General features: G+C 43.6%; 1 long non-coding RNA gene across 1 annotated transcript; it reads right to left on the reverse strand.

The window, feature by feature from the left end:
* Positions 1–112: 112 nt before the first annotated feature.
* On the reverse strand, positions 113–7,758 carry LOC121917836. Its single transcript, XR_006101112.1, has 2 exons — positions 7,689–7,758; positions 113–1,122 (listed from the first exon to the last, which is right to left on the reverse strand). It is a non-coding gene; the product is annotated as an uncharacterized LOC121917836 (long non-coding RNA).
* Positions 7,759–10,282: the final 2,524 nt, after the last annotated feature.

Genomic DNA, 10,282 nt, shown 5'->3' on the forward strand with positions numbered 1-10,282 from the left:
GAGAAGGCCACAGCGCCCATGCCACCGTCGGCAGAGATGCCCTCCGGGCTCAGCCTCCCCACAAGAGTTCAAGAAGTGTCCCAGAGAACTTCTTCCCAGCTGCTCTCTCTTCCTCCTCCTCCTCCTCCTCTCTTGGGGGATCTCCCAGAGTTCAAGCTTGCTTTGAAGCCTCCCCAAGCAAAGGGCCCCCGGCCTCCCTCCTCGGATCCCAAGCAGGGGAGGCCAGACTTTTCTGGGTGATGCTGAAGAAGGGACCAGGGAACTAGCCCTCCACCGGCGGCAGGAGAAGGCAGAGACAGGCGGGGAGCAGGGCCCTGCCTGGGGGCAGCAGATCAGAGCCAGAGCCAGAACCTCCTCCTCCGGGAGCTGGGGCTGAAGGTCCTGGGGGAGAGGCCTTGGCCCTCCGCACCTTCCCCTTCCTCAGCCAGGGCAGCAGCAGCAGCAGCAGCAGGGGCTCAGGGGCGGCCACTGCCAGGGCTGCCCACCTGCCTGCCCAGGGCTGGGAAGGAGGAGCCTGAGGAGGTGCCCCCTTCACCTTCTCGGGCAGGTTTGGGAGGAGGCGGGGGGGAGGCTGGGACGCCCTCCTCCTCCTCCTCTTCTTTACTTAGTCCCAAGGGGGCTACTAGATCTCCCTACCTCCTCCTCCTCCTCCTCCTCTTCTTTAGTTACTCTCAAAGGCGCTACAAGACCCCTCTACCTACTCCTTTCCCCTCCTCCTCCTCCTCTTTAGAATCCCAGAATCGTAGCGTTGGAAGGGACCTCAAGGGCCATCCAGTCCAACCCCTGCCATGCAGGAACTCTCAATCCAAGCACCTCGACAGATGGCCATCCTGACTCTCGATGCTGCTCCAAGAAGGCCTCTTTCCCGCTCCCCAGGGGCTGGCTCTCTGCTGCTGCTGCTGCTGCTGCTCAGTGTCGGTCGGGCTGCTTCTTGCGGAGGAGGCGGAGGAGGCAGTGGAGGAGGCAGCCGAGGAGGGCCTGGCGGGTCTCTCGGGAGGAGAGCCGGGAGCCCAGGCGGCGCAGCAGCGGCAGCAGGCGCCTCCGAGCCCCCCAGCGCCAGGCGGAGCACAAGGGTGCGCCCCAGGCCCAGCGCCAGAGGGAGAAGGAGAAGGGGCATCTCACCTGCAGAGAGAGAGAAAGAGAGAGGCTGCAGCCACACTGCAGGAATGACCCGCTTTGGCACCGCTTTAACTGCCCTGGCTCAAGGCTATGGGAGTCTGGGAGCTGGAGCTTGTTGCGGGACCTTACGAAACCAAACCTAAATACACTCCTCCTGGAATAAATATAAACCTCAGGCTTCTCAGGGCTGCTCAAAATGGAGGGCATTTGGAATTCCTCCTCTTGGGCTGAAGGCTAGAATGTAGGACAGGGCCTGGGAAAGGAGGACGAAAGCCTGGCCACTCCGCTTTTATGGAGCCAACCAAAGGCAATAAAGAGAAGAGAAGGCCAAATGTCTTACAACAAAACTCCAGCTCCCCAGGATCCCCCAGCCTTCAGCCAGGGCAGTTAAAGCGGTCTCCAACTGGATTATTTCTGCAGTGTGGATCAGGCCGAGTTAAGGTTATTTGGAAAGAACAGTATTTTCAGTGACACATGACAATGGACCGTGGCCTTCCTCCTGGCCACTATTTACTTCATCGCCTTACTTGATTTACTATGGAATTAATTTAGTATTTCCTTACTCAGGGCCACTTCCAACAAAGTCAACAGTTCGATTCAACGGTTAAGTTATAAATATTAAATTCCACATTAAAACCTTAACCCGAGCACTTAAAAAACACACCCAACATTAACAGTCCAGCACTCCTAGTTAGATCCAGTCAAAAGCCATAGCTATGTTAGGCCCAAAACACACTGCAGAAATAATCCAGTTTGAGACCACTTTAATTGCCCTGGCTCAATGCTGGGGAATTCTGGGAACTAGTTTTGTGAGACATTTAGGCCTTCTCTGTCAGAGACAGCTCAGGCACCACAATAAAATACAAATGAGTCAGGCCAGTTAAAGTGGTCTCAAACTGGATTAATTCTTAGTCTGGATCAGTATGCAAAGGGATGTTATTATTGTAGTTACTGAAGGCCTGTCTATATCTTTATTTTGTTGAGTGTGTGAGAGAATGCGTTTCTGAGAGAATTTCTACTGATGTTTGCTATCCTGTATGTTGTGTAATTCATTACTGTAATTAGTTACTGTAATTAGTTACTGAAGGCCTGTCTTTATCTTTATTTTGCCGATTGTGTGTGTGTGCACGTGTGTGAGACAGTGTTTCTGACAGAATTTCTATTGATGTTTGTTTCCTACATGTTGTGTGCTGCAAATGGGGAAGCCATAAATGGGAGCTTGTGTTTACATTTGAGTTTCCTACCCTGGATGAGGAGTTCGCCTGCTTTTCTTTCAGGAGAGTGCAAAAGATTATTTCCACTAAGACATATAGCTACTACGGGGAACTGTTTTTAAGGCGCAGGGCTAAAATTTACCCATCCATTATTATTCAAACATCTCAGATGTGAAGACTCTTACAAGCACAATGTGCACTTACTTACAAATGCCCTCCATGTGTTATGTGAAGCTTGTGGGTGAGAGTGTGCATGTACCTTCAAGTCACCTGTTGAATTGCGGCCATCCCATTAATTTAATAGGGTTTCCGCAGGCAGAGTCTAAAATATAGCCTACAGCACTTTGGCGGTCTTCCATCCAAGTGCTAACCAAGACTGACCCTGCTTAGCTTCCAAGTATCAGGTAGATTGCAAGCATCCTTTTTTATTCCTAAAAGGTCTAAATGGCAATAGCTATCTTAGGGGTCATTCACACTATGAAATAACACAGTGTGGAAAGTGGGTTATTTCAGAGTTGTTCACACTATGCCCCAAACACACCCAGCATAGTGTGCAGGGGGGGGCAGTGAAAAAGCAACTTTACCTGGTGCATTTGACACCGGATAAATAACCACGTCTTTTTTAGGGGGTCTGGAATGATTTGCGTCTTCGGTATTGTGAACGCAGTACTGAATCGCTCGGGATTGCTTAGATCCATCTCTGGCCATGAGGCACTGCCATGTTGATTCCCAAGTGCGCCAGTGTGAATAGCGAACAGGGTTGGAGAGATTTGATTGCGCTAAACGTAATGTGAACGCTGATTCAGGATCACATCACTGCAGAGATCCGCATCTCATCGGTACAAAAAAAATGAGTGTGAACGACCCCTTAACCTTTCTTGGTGCTTCCCGATTTAGTACATCTCTGACTGCTAATTCCTGAAACAGCTCAACTACATAGGAGTCTTGGTGGTCTAGTCTTGCCAGATCATTTCAAGCTGAAGTCCCCTATCCCTTATCCCCTTGCCCTCATCCTGGGGTCCATGTATAGCTAAAATCATCATTCTTTACATACATAAAATGTTTGTTTGTTAAAATGTTTGTTAAAATGCCAAGATATTGCTCACTCACTAGCTGCATACTGTAGAATTATACTAGCAGGTAAGGTGCATCACACCGTTGTGTAAAAACCTGGCAAGTAATTGCAGGACCATATATAGTTACCTAAGGCTTGCTCATGTTAGTAGTGTGCAATGTTCATGAGCCAGCATGGTGTAGTGTTCTGAGCATTGGTTGATTCTCTGCTCAGCCATGGAAACCCACTGGGTGATCTTGGGGGAGTCGCACTCTCTTGGTCCCAGAAAATGCCATGATAGGCTTGCCATAAATCCAAAATGACTGGAAGAAATAGAAACAGCCATGGGAACCCAGTGAGTTTCCATGGCTGAGCGGAGAATCAACCAATGCTCAAACCACTACACACAGGAACAACAATTATCTTAAAAAGGAAATCTGTGCAGTGGTTAAATCAGTGTAACACTTCCTTACACAACCACTTGTACAACAGGATACTAAGACATTAACAGGATTCTAGCTTTTGGCTGTACGTGCACAAATGTTCTCTGTGGCCCAATTCACACTACAAAATAATCTGGGATGAATTTGTCTTGAATCCTTGTTGTTCACACACATCCAAAATGCACCTGATGCACTTCTGGGGGAGGCTGGCCAAAACCCCACTTAACCCAGCATATTCAATACCGTTTCCTCCCCAACCCCAGGTTTTCTGGAAAGATCTGCATTGATCCACATCATCAGCAGTGTGAATAAGCTGGCGAATTGATTTGGATCACTCTATATAGAATCATAGAATCATAGAGTTGGAAGAGACCACAAGGGCCATCCAGTCCAACCCCCAGCAATGCAGGAAATCTCAATCAAAGCATCCCCGACATCTGGCCATCCAGCCTCTGTTTAAAGACCTCCAGGGAAAGAGACTCCACTACACTCCGAGGGAGTATGTTCCACTGTCGAAAATCCCTGACGTCAGGAAGTTCCTCCTAATGTTGAGGTGGAATCTCTTTTCCTGGAGCTTGCATCCATTGCTCCGGGTCCTAGTCTCTGGAGCAGCAGAAAACAAACTTGCTCCATCCTCAATATGACATCCCTTCAAGTATTTAAACAGGGCGATCATATTACCTCTTAACCTTCCAGGGACGTAGCCAAGGGGGGGTTCTTGGGGTCCGGACCCCCCCTTCCATTAGAAAAATGAATGGTGTGTGCTGCTGTGCCGCTGCACCCAAGCCACATTATAATGGTGGCACTTAGTCTGGACCCCCCCCCCTCTTAAAATCCTAGCTACATCCCTGAACCTTCTCTTCTCCAGGGTAAACATTCCCAGCTCCCTCATAGGACATGGTTTCCAGACCCTTCATCATTTTAGTCGCCCTCTTTTGGACACAGTCCAGTTTTTCAACATCCTTTTTAAATTATGGTGCCCAGAACTGGACATAATATTCCAGCTGGGGCCAGACACTATACGTCTATTGATGCAGCCTAAAATCGCATTGGCCTTGCTAGCTGCCGCATTGCACTGTTGACTCATGTTCAATTTGTGGTCTACTTGGACTCTTAGATGGGTTCTACACCACCAAAAAGTATGTGCTTGGCACGTACTAGGGTTAGGAAGGGGCGTCCTTTCTGGATGCCCCTACCCTAGTACACGCCGATCACATACAAAATGGTGGTGCCTATTCTACATGGGTGCCGCCATTTTGACGTAGCGGATGCTTAGCATCCGCACGTCTCGGCATCATTATGTACCCCATCCTATATCTGTGCATTTCATTTTTCCTCCCTAAGTGCAATACCTTACATTTCTCCGTGTTGAAATTCATTTTGTTAGCTTTGGCCCAGCTTTAGTATAGTTCAAGGGAATGGAGGCAGCTCCATTTTATCCCGAAATCATAGCATGTATGAATAACAAAGGGTTTACAATGACTGAAAGAGACTCACGAACCCAAAGCAAAATGGAAACAACAAAACGGTTATGCATCAGCGTAGCAATCCACATCTCAGGACAAAAAATGAGTGTGAATGCCCCCGTGTGTATAGACATACAAACGTGTGTGAATTAAGTGTTGGGAGCCTGCTGTTGGGCTTGGGGTCCACCATGGTCTTGATCTGACTCTTGTTGACTGTATTATCTACCCAGCATATTAAACATATGAAAGGTAGTAGACAGTATTTTTCTCCTCATTTTGCTGTAATACATTGGAAAGCAAGTTGAGTTATGTCCAATTTTATGTGAACATATGTCTGCTTATGCAATTAGAGTTCTCTCCTGCCCTGCCTTCCCTAAAAATCTGCATGCAAACCAAACCTGCTCCAAAGCATCCCCCAATCCTCTGGAGCATATTTAGGGGGTCCGGAGAGGGAAGGGAGAATTTGATCCACCTCCGTTGCTTAGTCAACTGGTGGAAAGAGACCATTAGACAGTAGCAAGGTCAGGTTCTGTATATGAGAACTGGACATTTAATGTACTCTGTGCCACAGTGTCAAAACAAAATATTGTATTCTTCCATAACAGAAGGAGACTATATTAATTGCTTTCAAATTTAGTCATGTAGTGTCAAATTGTTTACTCACTTTTTAGAGAGAATCCAGATGACACTGTTTGCAGCCTACAGTATTTCCATGTTGTTCTCCCATCTTTAGTTAGAACTAAATTATGGTCATTCATTTTCTATTTAAAATGCAGTTATGACAACAGTCTGTCCAGTGTGGACTGGGGAAAAATACTATTGAGGCTTTTGAAGGCTGTTTGACATTAATTAATTGGACACCTGTTTGTAATTTCAGTGTCTAATTGCTTCCTATCCACTGTGGTTACTTATGAATTGGCTCTTAATTTGTTTTTACCTAGTTCATTCTTAGGAGGTGTGGGTATGGCTTGGAAACAGACGGATAATTGTTTCTTCTTCTTTATTGTGAAAAAAAATTGTAGTTATTAAAAAAAATAAGCTAATGAAAGAGAAGCAGTAATTGATCCCCATCCTAATGAAAAATGGTAATTGGACTGTTCAAGGACTAATTAAGAGAATATTAATTAATATTGCCATGGGGGAAGTAATTAGATAGAAGACATAAGGAAAGATCTTCTCTTAATCTCATTAAAACTGCATGGGACTTTTACTAAACATGACTAGTTTTGTATGACATTATTTTCCTCTTATTTTTAAAAGTATATTTTTGAGAAGCTTACTCTGTTTCATGAATCAGAAGCCAGTCTTTCAGTTTAGACTATTTGGTTTCATGCCTCCACCCCTGAGCTCTTGGTCAAATACAGAGCGAACAATTAAAGAGATCACAACCAAAAAGGAGACCTTTGAAGTATAAGCGTATTGTCAGAGGGTATGCATCTGTCAGCATTTACTGGTCTGCCACACTACAGAAATAAAGTGATTTGATATCACTTTAACTGTCATAGCTCCATCCTGTAGAATCCTGGGATTTGTAGTTTGGTGAAGTATTCAGCCTTGTCTACAAGCTAAAAATCCCAAGATTTTGTAGGATAGTCTCATGGAAGTTAGAGTGGTGCCAAACTGCTTTATTTTGACATTGTAGATACATCTTTATTCTAACCACCAGTTAGAATAACTGCTCAAACCTTTGCTCAAACCACCTTCAGTTATGCAAAAGTTATTTGTTTGGACTACATGGGGATTCTGAGGGTTATAGTTTAAAATGGAACTTTTTTCAAGAGTCTCTAGTCTGGGCTGTGACTATAGCTCATGGGAATGATTCTCCTGGTATTTTAATCACTTTATTTCATTCTTGTAAATTCTGTGCATACCATGGGGACCCAAATTTGTTACAGTACAACTGATTTTTAGAAATATTGAGTACCTGTCCTGTGAATGCAGTGTGATGAATGGATGTGCAGATATTTTATTTCAACAGGCACAATAACAACAATCCCCTCCATCAATGTACTTTTTTTACAGCGTGCAAAACTAATAAAGTCAATGCATCCCTTGCCACCCAGATCATAGAAAAAACAAAACACTAAAATTGCATAATTTTCCATTGCTTTTTTGATTTTGATGGTGAGGTTCAGCAGCCCTGGTTCAATTTAAAACAACTGAGGCTGAGATCCTATATCCCAAGAGTAAACCTTGAACTCAATGGGAATGCTGCGTAAATACTGAATATGCATGGGATTGCAATGTGAAGATCCCTGTTTGTTTATACATTGACTGATCTCCAAAAGTCTATTAATATGAAATGACAACTTTCCTCATTGACCTGTCTTGGTTAATTGACTGTAATATCTGGATGACTCTGTGAGATGGGATATATCACATATGGTCTTACCACAAGCCCAGTAACAGTTTTCAAGTTACACAGGAAATGCTGTTTTTTTCAGATTGCAACTGAATGAAATCTAGGGAAACAAGAAAAAAAATTCTCAGAAAACATTTGCCAATAGAGACAGAAGGGAATATTAGGTCATTACTATCTGCTAGAAATGTAGGACCTGAATTATTCTCACCAAGGGGTCTCATTACTGTTATAAATGGGCAAAGTTATTCTAAATTTCTGCCAACTTGTCAGGATCATTCCTTGCCTCCAGAGGCTCTAAAATGCTTTTAATAACCCTTTAGTTTGTCAGGCAGCACCCTAGAGAATCATATCAGCACTGCAATATTGGGGTATTAATGTCATATCTGAAGATAAATGTGTGAATTGTCTTTTAGTAAACTGATCATCCTATTAAAATATTACATCACCTTCCTTGCAGACAATTTATTGACATTGATAATGACATTTGATTAACAACAACAGTATTTATTTTCCTTGATTAAATAGAGCAAGGACTATCACTTCTTAATCAGATAATACATGCATATCCCTGAAAGATGTTCGTAGATAGTTGAAGGCGATGACATCAACTCCCTTTTAACAGAGTAGAAACTAAAACCAGTGATTAAAAACTATATCTTAAATCTATACATGCAATATATGAGCACATTAATCAGATTGCTTACTGTATAAATGTTTTAATTTCTACATTTTGTGTTCCACAATATTCTTTTAAACTTGTCATTTAAATTCTAGTGTCAGCCTGACACATTTTTTCTACCCCACTCCTTTACTTTTCAGCAGTTGCTTTCGTTATTCTCTAGAGATATACATGTATGTGTTTGTGTACACACACACACACACACACACATCTTTTACATTGATCACTGTCTCTTAAAAAAACATTCAGTTTCTGGCTGGATGGCTGTTAAGGACAGCAGAAATTTGCAATTAGTCTTTCTTTTTTCCTTTTATACTGTTTCATTAGATCATGGAACAGGAAATTCAGAACCTGATGCAGTGGTCCCAGAGGTCATCATGAACACATCCCTGACCAGAGCAGTTCTCAGCATTGTAAGTATGCAAGTAAATCTCCTCTTACTGTCTTGAACTCCTTCTTTAGTTGTCTTCTCCTTCACTTCCTCCAGAGATTTGCAGAAAGCACCAGGATCTCTTAAAAACAGCATTAACGTCTTTGTGTCTGACAAAACCATGTGTCCCTTGCACCAGGAGGAACGATATGCATGGATAATGAGGGGCAAGCATAAAGGGGGGAAAAACCTGTCTCCTCAACTGTCCTTTAAGCTCTATGCTTACACCCAACTCTGCCTCCTGTCACCAAAGCAAGAATGAGAAGGGAGAGACACATGCTCAGTTGATAGGTCCCAACCCAATGCACCATCTGTTAGGGTGGTAGTACTTCTAGGTTCTGGTACACAGAGAGCGAAAGGGGTAGGGATGATCACAGCATCTGTACTACACAGATTCATGATCTGCCTCAAGCAGCAGCTGTTGAAAGGCTCTATCAAAATCCCAAACAGGCAGAAGGTTTAAAACAGTTTTCCCTGCTCCGATAAAGATGGTCACTTGTTTTCTTTGACATAATGAAGAACATGGACATATGTTTCTATATTGCAGGGAAAGGAGGCTGGACATTCTCCACTTTCCTTCAATGCTTTCCTACTTTTTCAGAAGGAATTAAGGACAGTGGGACAAGTGTCTATCAAAAAAGCAAGCCTGTCTGTCAAAGCTGATGGACATTTAAGCATATACTGCAAAATGGAATGTATGAATGTGAGGAACACATATTTGTAAAATATGTATAATATATGCTCTCAGGGAGTTGTGATTACAGTGGGCCCTTGGTATCCACTGGGACTTGATTCCAGAATTTTCTATGGATGCCAAAATCCATGGATGCTCAAGTCCCACTAAATACAAAGGCATATTAAAATAGTGTCCCTTATATAAAATGGCAAAAATCAAGGTTTGCTTTTTGGAATTTGTGTAATTTTAAAATATTTTCAAGCCGTGGATGCTTGAATCCATGGATAAGAACCTGTGGTTCCCTTTTCACTGTTCATCCAGCGTCAAATTCACCTTTGCCTATATACAGTATGAAAAGGCTCTCAGACTTAAAAGGCACTGAAGATCCTTTGGCAAATTCAGTTGGAAAGGGGACTTATAAGACTGGGCTGGATTCACACTCAAGCATAGGTAGTTGGGCTGATAGATGACTGTACATGTTACATAAAGACCTCACTAAAAGGGATAAGTTGTCTCCAAGGCTTAGGGAGAAAGGGTGAATCCCACCAAACTGGCCACAGCCAGCTTCTATGAGCTGAGCTGTGTTCATGGGCACTTTTCAGGAATAAACACATATCGCAGCCCATCCCATTCAGCCCTGCCCTCCCAAGTTTCTATTTATTATTGTCTGGAGACTGGAAGAGCTGCTGTGTGCTTCTGCCAACCTAGTGGCACTTTATTTTGGATACTACCCAAAATTAAATTAAATCCATTTATGTTCACTAAGAATCCTGTAGCATTATTTAGGACAGGGATTGTAACTCACCTGCTTTATGTGGCTGAGAGATTCTGGGAATCAT

Source organism: Sceloporus undulatus, chromosome 1 (genome assembly GCF_019175285.1).
Source record: "Sceloporus undulatus isolate JIND9_A2432 ecotype Alabama chromosome 1, SceUnd_v1.1, whole genome shotgun sequence".
Taxonomy (NCBI): Eukaryota; Metazoa; Chordata; class Lepidosauria; order Squamata; family Phrynosomatidae; genus Sceloporus; species Sceloporus undulatus.